General features: G+C 42.2%; 1 protein-coding gene across 1 annotated transcript in view; it reads left to right on the top strand.

The window, feature by feature from the left end:
* Nucleotides 1–3,198: 3,198 nt before the first annotated feature.
* Nucleotides 3,199–9,578, top strand: part of SLC38A4 (solute carrier family 38 member 4) — a 69,112-nt gene continuing 62,732 nt past the window's right edge. The window contains exon 1 of the mRNA XM_082667073.1: nt 3,199–3,344. The gene's annotated coding sequence lies outside the window, so the exon portion shown is untranslated. The remainder of the gene's footprint in view (nt 3,345–9,578) is intronic.

The following is a 9,578-nucleotide window of genomic DNA, read 5'->3' as shown; positions in this document are numbered from 1 at the left end:
TCAAGTATTAGCTTTAGTTCAAAGGAATATGTTTTGGGAATATTTTTAATAGAGACTTAAAGCAGAAGCATCCATTACCAAACCAATAATCATTCCTAGGACCAGTGTGTTAATATAATTTTAGAGTGGAAAGCTTCAATCAATTCAGCTTTGTCAAAATGGTAGAAATTCGAACTCTTCTGTCACCCTTTTTTCTCAGTTGCAAACATTTTATTTTCCTCCAGCACTGTTTGAGTTTGTAGTACTGTCTGAGAATAAGTAAGGAAAACAATGTATTAAGGGATGTTCTACATTTTTCTCATTGAGAAACTGAGTCACTTAGAACTTAAGCCCATTGGTGAAGGCCACAGAGTTGGTAGGTGGTAGCTCTGAAATCAGGACTCAAGTTGTCTGCTCCAGAGCCAGCAAATGTTTGGATGGTCAATCAAAATGTGTTTCACAGTGCGGTTTTGCAGGGATATTCATGTTGCTGGTTAGGGCTGCTTCACATTCTTTCAAACACAAGTTTTAAAGAAACCCTTGAGGGTTGTTGGGTAGATCCAGCGTAGTCATCAAAGGCTCAAGTTTTTGATTGTATCACGGAAGACAATGGCTTGCCAGTTATCTCATACCACCTGGACATTGCTTGGAGCGCTCCTAAAACTCGAAGGATATACAATAGCTACAAAAGATGACAAATTTGAATTTTGCTCAGCACTTTGTTGCTTTATAGATGAATGCAACTCATTTTATTTCAATCCACACATGGTTAAAATAAGTAGCACATATGTAGATAAACACCCTATAGTTCTCTAGTAAATTAGGCAATGAACCACTGCTTCTGAGCTTCTCTGTACTAGCTAAGATACGGACGCCAAGAACTGACTAAATAAATAAGCAATTCATTAAAAAGTTAAGTAGCTGCACAGTGAACTAGTATCTATTTTAGGATTGCATTGATCCCATCTTCATTTATATTTTCTCTGGAATGGATTTTTGTTTTAGAATCTTGGATTTTGCTTTTACTAAATCTCAGTGTAAGTAGAGAGAAATATACATCTATCGTGATCTCCCATTCATCCCCTCCCAATCTTACCAATTTTGACAATTTAGTAGTTTTATAAAAGATGCTTATATTTATTAAATAAGAATCAATGAAAAAGTGTGATAAAGATAATCTAGTTTCAACAAGTTTGAAGGGACCTCTAAATTATTCTGATGTATTCTAATTTCATAAAATGGAAACCTCTTATGACAAACTAAAGAGGTTTACCATATTTGGTTAGGCAGGGGATAATCAGCTTTCATAAAAAAATATTTCTTCTATACTCTGTTTAAATAGTGCATTTTTTTTTTAGGTTTCAAAATGATAACTCCAGTGAAGGCATTCATCTTATCATTCTTCTATTGGATTTTCATTGTTGGATGATTTTAGTACAATTTGACATGTGTGCATGTGTGTTAATGGAGTTTTTAATATTCCTGACTAATATACAACTGCATTATCCAGATGGATTTTTGTTCTTGCCGTTCTTGTCCTGTTTCTTAAGTGCTAATGTGCCGCTGATGTATTAGTTGATGGGAACTGTAAAATGAGATGGTTCTAGATATTCATGGTCTGAACAATGAGCCTTACCATTCTGAATAAAGTTAAATTGCATATGTGAGAATTTAGAAAGTAATTTGTGCCGCCTGATGAGTTTGTTAAACTGTGGGGATCGAGTCTCCACAGGAGAATGTTTTTTCCCTTAAAGAATGACAAATGAGTAGTAAATAAACGGGATGGTGAACATATATGTTACATGGGCTTTTTGGAAACAAAAATTTTGGTTAATGTCAGAAAATGGTGGGGATTTTTTAATATCTGTATTGGAGTATAATTGCTTTACAATGGTGTGTTAGTTTCTTCTTTATAACAAAGTGAATCAGTTATACATATACATATATCCCCATGTCTCCTCCCTCTTGCATCTCCCTCCCACCTTCCCTATCCCACCTCTCTAGGTGCATCCACCTCACTACAAATAACTCAATTTCGTTTCTTTTTATGTCTGAGTAATATTCCATTGTATATATGTGCCACATCTTCTTTATCCATTCATCTGTAGACGGACAACACTTAACATTGCTTCCATGTCCTGGCTATTGTAAATAGAGCTGCAATGAACATTTTGGTACATGTCTCTTTTTGAATTATGGTTTTCTCAGGGTATATGCCCAGTAGTGGGATTGCTGGGTCATATGGTAGTTCTATTTTTAGTTTTTGAGGACCCTTCATACTGTTCTCCATAGTGGCTATATCAATTTACATTCCCACCAAAAATGCAAGAGGGTTCCCTTTTCTCCACACCCTCTCCAGCATTTATTGTTTGTAGATTTTTTGATGATGGCCATTCTGACCGGTGTGAGGTGATACTTCACTGTAGTTTTGATTTGCATTTATCTAATGATTAGTGATGTTGAGCATTCTTTCATGTGTCTGTTGGCAATCTGTATATCTTCTTTGGAGAAATGCCTATTTAGGTTTTTTGCCCATTTTTGCATTGGGTTGTTTGTTTTTTTGATATTGAGCTGCTTGTAAAATATAAACCATTTTCCTTAAAATGGTGAGTGGTGTCTTAATGAGCAGAACTGAAATTTTAGTGCTATTTATTATATCCTAATTCTTTCTTCATATGTACTGAGGATTATGCTTACAGTGGAATCCCAGGAAAAAAATGACCACAAAAGACCCCTAGCCATGGTTAAGTGCTAGCAAGCTATCCTCTGCTCTGTGCTTGCATTAAGTGATTTTTACTGTGAATGACAGGTTTTTCGATTGTACCCCTTCCCCAAATGTTTTTTCCTTTATGTCAAGTTCAGGTTTGACATCCCCAAACCTGGAGGAAGTTTAGAGCCACCTATTGAAAGAAAGACTCTTTTACAGACTTCAAAATGAGCACTGACAGGTATTTCTGTGTATAGGACAGATCCAATAAATGCAACCTTGACTAATGAAGAAACTTAATCGTTAAAAAAAAAAAAGCCCACAGAAAAGCTCAACTCACACCAAGATCTTCTCTGTTATCATGAACCCAAGAAAACTGGAGCAGGGGCTGGCAGGTCCCAGGCTTCACTCTTGAGGGACAGCTGGACAACTCAGCCCCACCTGGGAGGATGCTTTTGTTGACATCTCAGGTTGCCGCCTGATGATTGGTGGCTGGGCTGGAAGGGAGGGTCCATAGGAAACGCGACACTGGGGATGCTGCCCCCTATCACATGATGGAAATTTCCACTCTTTAGAAAGGCGAAAAGAAAAGAAAGAAGGGTCTCTCAATCCACCCTTTTCCCCTGGATCCCAATCGGGAGAGGGAAGAAAAAGTAGGGTAAGTGAAGCTGTTTATATTTTCTGTTAGACTTAAAAGACTTGTCAGTGTGCAAACTTGTGGCTGGATCCCAGCCGGAATGCGTGTGTGTGTGTGTGTGTGTGTGTGTGTGTGTGTGTGCGCGCGCGCGCGCCTGTGCGCATGGGGACACGCACACGTGTGCAGCTCGGTCTCTCACCCGTCTGGGGCTTTGGTCCGGCGCTGTGGCTCCTCATATCTTGTTGATGGCCCCAAATCCTTATCATTTAACAAAGGATCCCCTTTGGGTGCATTACTGCAGGTTAATGACCGGATTGACTAGAAATTAAGTAAGCCGGGGCAAGCAGAGGGAAAGGATAGAGGCTGGGAGAGATCCTGTGAATCCCTTTTCCAGGACAGGTGACTGCCAAGGCTGCCTGGTCCTGGGGGGCGGGCAAGGGGTGCCTTGCGCTGGGGCGCCCACGGCCCCGGGCCCGGGATTCCCTCGGCACTTGAATCTCGAGATGCTCGTACTGAGACCGCCATCCACCACCGTGGCCCGGCCTGCCTGGCCAGGGGCCCCGAGACTCCGCTGCAGGAGCTGGCTCTGCGTCAGCTCGGGATCGCGCTGGCAAGGTGTTACCCGAGTCGCGGGACCCGTGCCCGTGTCCTCAGGGCGGGGACATTGGGTGCAGAACCTAAAATAGACCCATCGTCGCTGACAGCTGGGCCGCCCAGGAGGCCAGCACGGTTCCCTGGGTCGGGGGTTCCGGCCCGGGGATCCGGCCCGGGAGGCTCCTTCAGGGGAGGAGGAAGGCGAGAGCAGCGCTGGGTCTGGGGGCCTTGGCTGCGGGCAGTGAACGGGTTCCAAGACTGAGCCCGAGGTTCCGAGGGAGGCATCGCGCGCCGTCGGACTGAGAAGCCTGGGGGGCGCTGGAAAGAAGGAAGGGGCGCCGCAGAAAGTGTGGGCAGGAAAGACGAATGGAGCGGCAGGAACGCAGAGAGGACGTCGGGGAGGAGAGGAGAAGGAGAGAACGATAAGGGTCCAGACCCTGAGAGGGGTAGGAGTAGGAGGGAAAATGGAGAAAAGAGGAGAGAATGAATGAAAGGAAGGGAGGACGGAGACGGGAGCGGGGACGCAGGGAGCCCCTTGGGAGGGTGAGCTGAGAGCACCTCCGAGTCCGGGAGAGGAGAGAGGTGGGCGCGGTGCAGGTAGGGGCTCTTCGCACAGGTGGGCGTGCGTCCTGGTGGGCGCGGGCTGGGGGTGGAGGCGCGGAGTGCGGAACTCGCGCGCCCCCCAGCTCCCCTGAGTGATCCAGCAGGCAGAGGTGAAGAGTGTCCCCTTTCATGTGCCCCGGGACCAGCCCAGGAGGTGCGCACCGGGCGGTTGACTTGGTTAGAGGAACGGGGTGAACTAAGCCGGGGAACCAGAGCCAGGGAGACTGGGTCCCTGGTGTGCAGGGCATGTACGGGGGAGTGAGGGGGCAAGATTTGGGGGCCTTGAGATACTTGGCGATGACCTGGAGATCCCCACCCGCAGTCCTCCGCAGAGCCTTTAAATACCTGGGTCTAGTTTCACCGGAGGAGGACGGGTTGGCTCTTGTTGTGTATCTCTTAGTGCAAAAGGTGTATCTCTACCTGTCTAAGAGGGATCTGAGACCCCGAGAAGAGAAGAGAAGAAGAGAAGAGAAGAGAAGGGAAGGGGTAGCCTCTGCCCTGGAGGTGTAAGCAGACCTGGCCAGGCACTTACCTCAGCCGCCTCCTGGTCAGGTGCCCCATCCCCCAAGCTGCTGGCTGCTTGCTTTGTTATCGGCTGAGTAGTGGTGCACCTTGTCACCCTTAAGGAAAGGAGGAAGTGGCCAGCCTTTCACCAGGAATGGTCTGTTTCCCAATTTCCTAGCTTCCTATATTCATCTTTATCTGCTTCCCGGCAGTGCAGACATAATCATTATGACTAAATTGTCTTATGTTGTAAAGAGAGCATCCTTCATCCAGATCACAATTTCCAAGGCCTGGTAACTTGGGTTTGTTTTAACTTTGGTTATAACTTTTTATAGACCTTAACTTTTGGGGGGAGGAGGTTTAAATTAGCCCATGGGTATTTTTTTTTGTCCCCACTGCAAACAAGTCTCTAAGGATTGGGTGAGATTGGTGGACTCTCTCATATGGAACACAAGAAATCTCTCTCTCTCTCTCTCTCTGTCTCTCTCTCTCTCTCTCTGTCTCTCTCTGTGTGTGTGTGTGTGTGTGTGTGTGTGTGGTATAGTCTCTGAGATTCTAACAAATGAATCTACAGAAAATCTGTGTTCTGGGTAAAAAGTTGTAAGAACAGAGACACTGAAGAGAATATCTGATCTCCCCAAATTACAGATTACCATATGTGTTCAGAGACAGAAAGCTTCTATTGGTCTGATTTTATCACAAAACTTCAAAAAGCAGGAAGACTGGGGTAAAGGGATAAAAATCTTTCAAGCCTGCGGCAGGGATAGGAGGCAAGCTCTTCTGCCAGTGTATGCAGTACTAGGTGCTCCATGGAAGCTAGTCTCTACTAGATTCATGATACTAATGCCTCACACATAGATATCAATTACTATATTCCTTATATGTGACTAAGTGCTTCTTTTATGTTAACATTTGACCCTCATTAACAGTCTTGTGAGATAGATTCTATTATTCTACCCATTTTACAGATCAGGAAATGGAGATACACAGTGTGGGGAGCATAGAACATCTTTGGAAGTTCTATCTGGACATTATTCTTAAGTGTAAAGAACAATTTTCTTTCACTTTGCACTTTATCATGGTCAGAACTGGACAGGTGACATCTAGGGACCCACAACTGACTTCTTAGTCTATTAGAGACTATCCTATCCTAATCCTATCCTAAGAAAGCCAAAAGCATGACCGTGTACCTTAAGAATTAATCTTTGCCAGCCCCAGGATTGGATTGTTTTACAAGTGACATTTGAGAAATGCATAATATAACTCTGGTTACCTTGTGAACTTTTGAGCTAAATGTCTTTCTTCTTTTATGTCATCGTCTTTGTCCATTTCTGCAGTGTTTTTTAGGCATATATTCCTTTTTTCCCCCTTATGCTTTGTACTGACTTAATAATATTTTCTATTTTTTGTTTTCTTTTTTATTATTTTTTAATTTAATTTAATTTTTATTTTATATTGGAGTATAGTTGATTTCCAACATTGTGTTAGTTTCAGGTATTCAGCAAAGTGATTCAGATATATATATATATATATATGTATATATACATATTCAATACATCCATCCTTTTTCCGATTCTTTTCCTCTGTTTTAAATAACTTAAACCTCTCTTTTAAAAAATTTTTTTACAAATCCAAAGCAATCATTTCTATAAAAATCAAAGGTTTCATAGAGTTTAATGACTATTTACATATTTTAGTATGTATATAAATAATATGACAATTCTGAAAAATGTGCTTCCATGTATCACATGAAACCATCTCACATGCTACTGCTACCCTGATGACATCTTGCAGGAAGGTGAGGAATGGAAGAAGGGGAGAGACAAAAGACAGGAAAGGAAGAGTCTTCCAAGCCAGACTTTGAACCAAGCCCCTTCCATGTGTAAATCACATTTAATCTTCACATGATACTCCATGGTCTAGGTGTTTGGTATCTCCATTTTACAGAGGAGGAAATTGAAGCTCAGAGAAATTAAGGGAAGAGCCAACGGTCACAGAGCTAGTAAGTGACGGGGCTGGCCTCAGAACTATGGTCCCTCCTGTGCCAAAGTTCCTACTTCCAATAAAGACAGCAGTAAGATAAAGATTACTTGGAGAGCAAATGCTTAAAGCAACAAGAAGCTCAGAGAGGTGGTACACAACAGAGCAGCCTGTGAGAGGTGGGGGAATGCAAAAACCAAATCACTTTTACGTGCCTGCTAATTTTCTGGTCTTCCTTCCACTCTGTTTGTAATGACTTAATGCTATTCATTCATTCCACAAACAACCATTGAGTATCATTATCTCCCAGAAAGTATATTAGGGAGTTTCTTTTATCCTTGTCTCCCTAACACCTAGCACAGTCCAGGGTAAATACTGGGTGCTCAAGAAATGTTTGTTGAATAAAGGAATTAGTCTAGTGGGGGAAAGAATAAATAAATGAACAGTTGTGTTAACAGCATGTGAAGGGCCAGGGGAAAAAGTCAGGTTTGAGCACTCTGCCACAGAACCTGGCTTAGGAAAGGGGTCAGAGAACATTTCGAGACCGGATGATGCCTGAGCTGGGTTTTGAAGCAGAAATGAAAGTCAGCCAGGCAAAGAAGTGAAGGAAATAGGGGAGGATTCTCAACAGAAAGACTGGCCTAAACAGAGAAAGAAAGAAGGAGACATTGGGGAATTTAAGAGCTCAGTGGAGATTACTGGGGGGAGGCAAGGGGGGTGGGGGGGAGGTGTGGTCCGGAGGTCCTTGCATGGTTTCTCTGCAAATGTCCCATAGCTCTGCCCACTCCCCTTGAATGTCGGAAGTGAACTGTGCTAACAGGGAACAAAATAACTGAATACAGGAGTCAGCAATACATTTTATTATTTTATCATTTTATTATGGCCCTATAATAGAGAACTATAGTTTAATTTTTATAATGTTAGTGTTTTAAAACCTAAGCTCAAATGCAAAGACCAGACTTTGTTGTCCTCTGTATGGGAAAACCAAATTATTTTTCTTATATTCAAGGGGATGTTTTATTTTAGCATAGGTGCAGTCTACGCAATCATGAAAATGACTTCCAAACAAATGCTTTTCTATGTTTTTCTTAGGAGGTAGCTTGGGTGGGTGGGGGGGGATTTCTCTCCTTATTTTAGTTTTTAATGGTTTTATTTTTTATTTTAGTGTGCTAGAGAAGAATCAGGAAGTAAAAATGTATTTTTAAAAAATGAGGTGAGAAGACAGTAATGAATTTCACCCTCTTATCTGCAAAGTAGACGTTTACGCTAGTTAAGAGTCTGGCTTTTGATAACAGACTTTGACAAACTTAACTCCCAATGTCTCTTCTTTCTTTAGGGATCTTTTATGCCAAGTTTTCGTTGCAGGCTCAGAGGTCTGCATGCCACGTCACCATTTCCACATTTGTAATGTAGTCTCACTCGTGTTGTCATTAGTAAGGGAATTCAAAGAGTCAATGAAACCTATAAATAATCCAAAACCTGACTTCAGTTAACAGCTTAAAACCTCCATTTTTTAGCCTTATGTCCTTGGGCAAGTTCCTTAATCTTTCTGAGCTTCCATCTCTTCATCTATAAAATCAGGATCATAATAGTATCGGCCTCATGAGATTGTTACGAGGATTAAACGTGTTAACACATGTAAAATTCTTAGACTAATGCCTAGTATATAATAAACGTTCAACGTGTGAAAGCTCTTATTTTTAATGTTACTCCCCCTGCCACCCAAAGCACTATTAGAAATGTTAACAAATGTCTATACTAAGTGTTCTTTGATCATGTGTTTTCCTCTAACTGCCGTAACTAAAATGAAGGAAACAGAAGGGAGGAAACGAAAAACGGGCTAAATAATACTCATGCAGGACAGTCCAGCCCAGATAATATCATTCCCTGTATAATAAGACTGAAATGTTCCCTTGTTTCCTGTTGGCTATTCGCACCTATTGCTCCTGATAAATCTAGCATGTATCCATCATTAAAATGAACATCATTTCCGGTTCCCTTGTTTTCTCTCATATCTGTCTCTTTCGGTCGCGGCTGTTGCCCTGGTACCTCACATAAGTGCCTGGGGTAAACAGACACTCATGCGTGTTTGTTGAATGAAGGAAGGAGGAAAACTGTCCTCCCCCCCACCTTTTTTTTTAAACAATGTTTATTGTTCAACTAAACACTATTTCATCGCCATGTTAAAGGTCTTTACAAAGTAAATCTGCATTGTTCATAGTCAATATAAATATTTTAAAATTAAATGATTTATTCAGTGTGCGTTGTTGCACATAATTAAGCATGCAGGCTTGGGAGTCAGGGAGTGTGGGTGTGAATCCCAGTGCCATCGTGGAGTTGGGCTTCCTGGATTCAGATCTTGGCGCCGTCCTTCCGACTTTTTCCTGGGTTCAAATTCTGGCTCGCTCATTTGCTATCTGAACCACCTTGAGCAAGTCGCTTAACCTGACTGCTTCATTCTCTTCATCTGTAAATGGAGTGAAACCATTCTTATTTCAGAAGGATTTTATGAGAATTAAATGAGTTAATATGTATAAAGCATTCAGAAACATATTTGGCACTTTGTAAGCATTA

This window comes from Grampus griseus (genome assembly GCF_964374135.1).
Source record: "Grampus griseus genome assembly, chromosome: 11".
NCBI lineage: Eukaryota > Metazoa > Chordata > Mammalia > Artiodactyla > Delphinidae > Grampus > Grampus griseus.
Note: the sequence above shows the minus strand (reverse complement) of the source record. Positions and strands in the feature narration are given on the sequence as shown.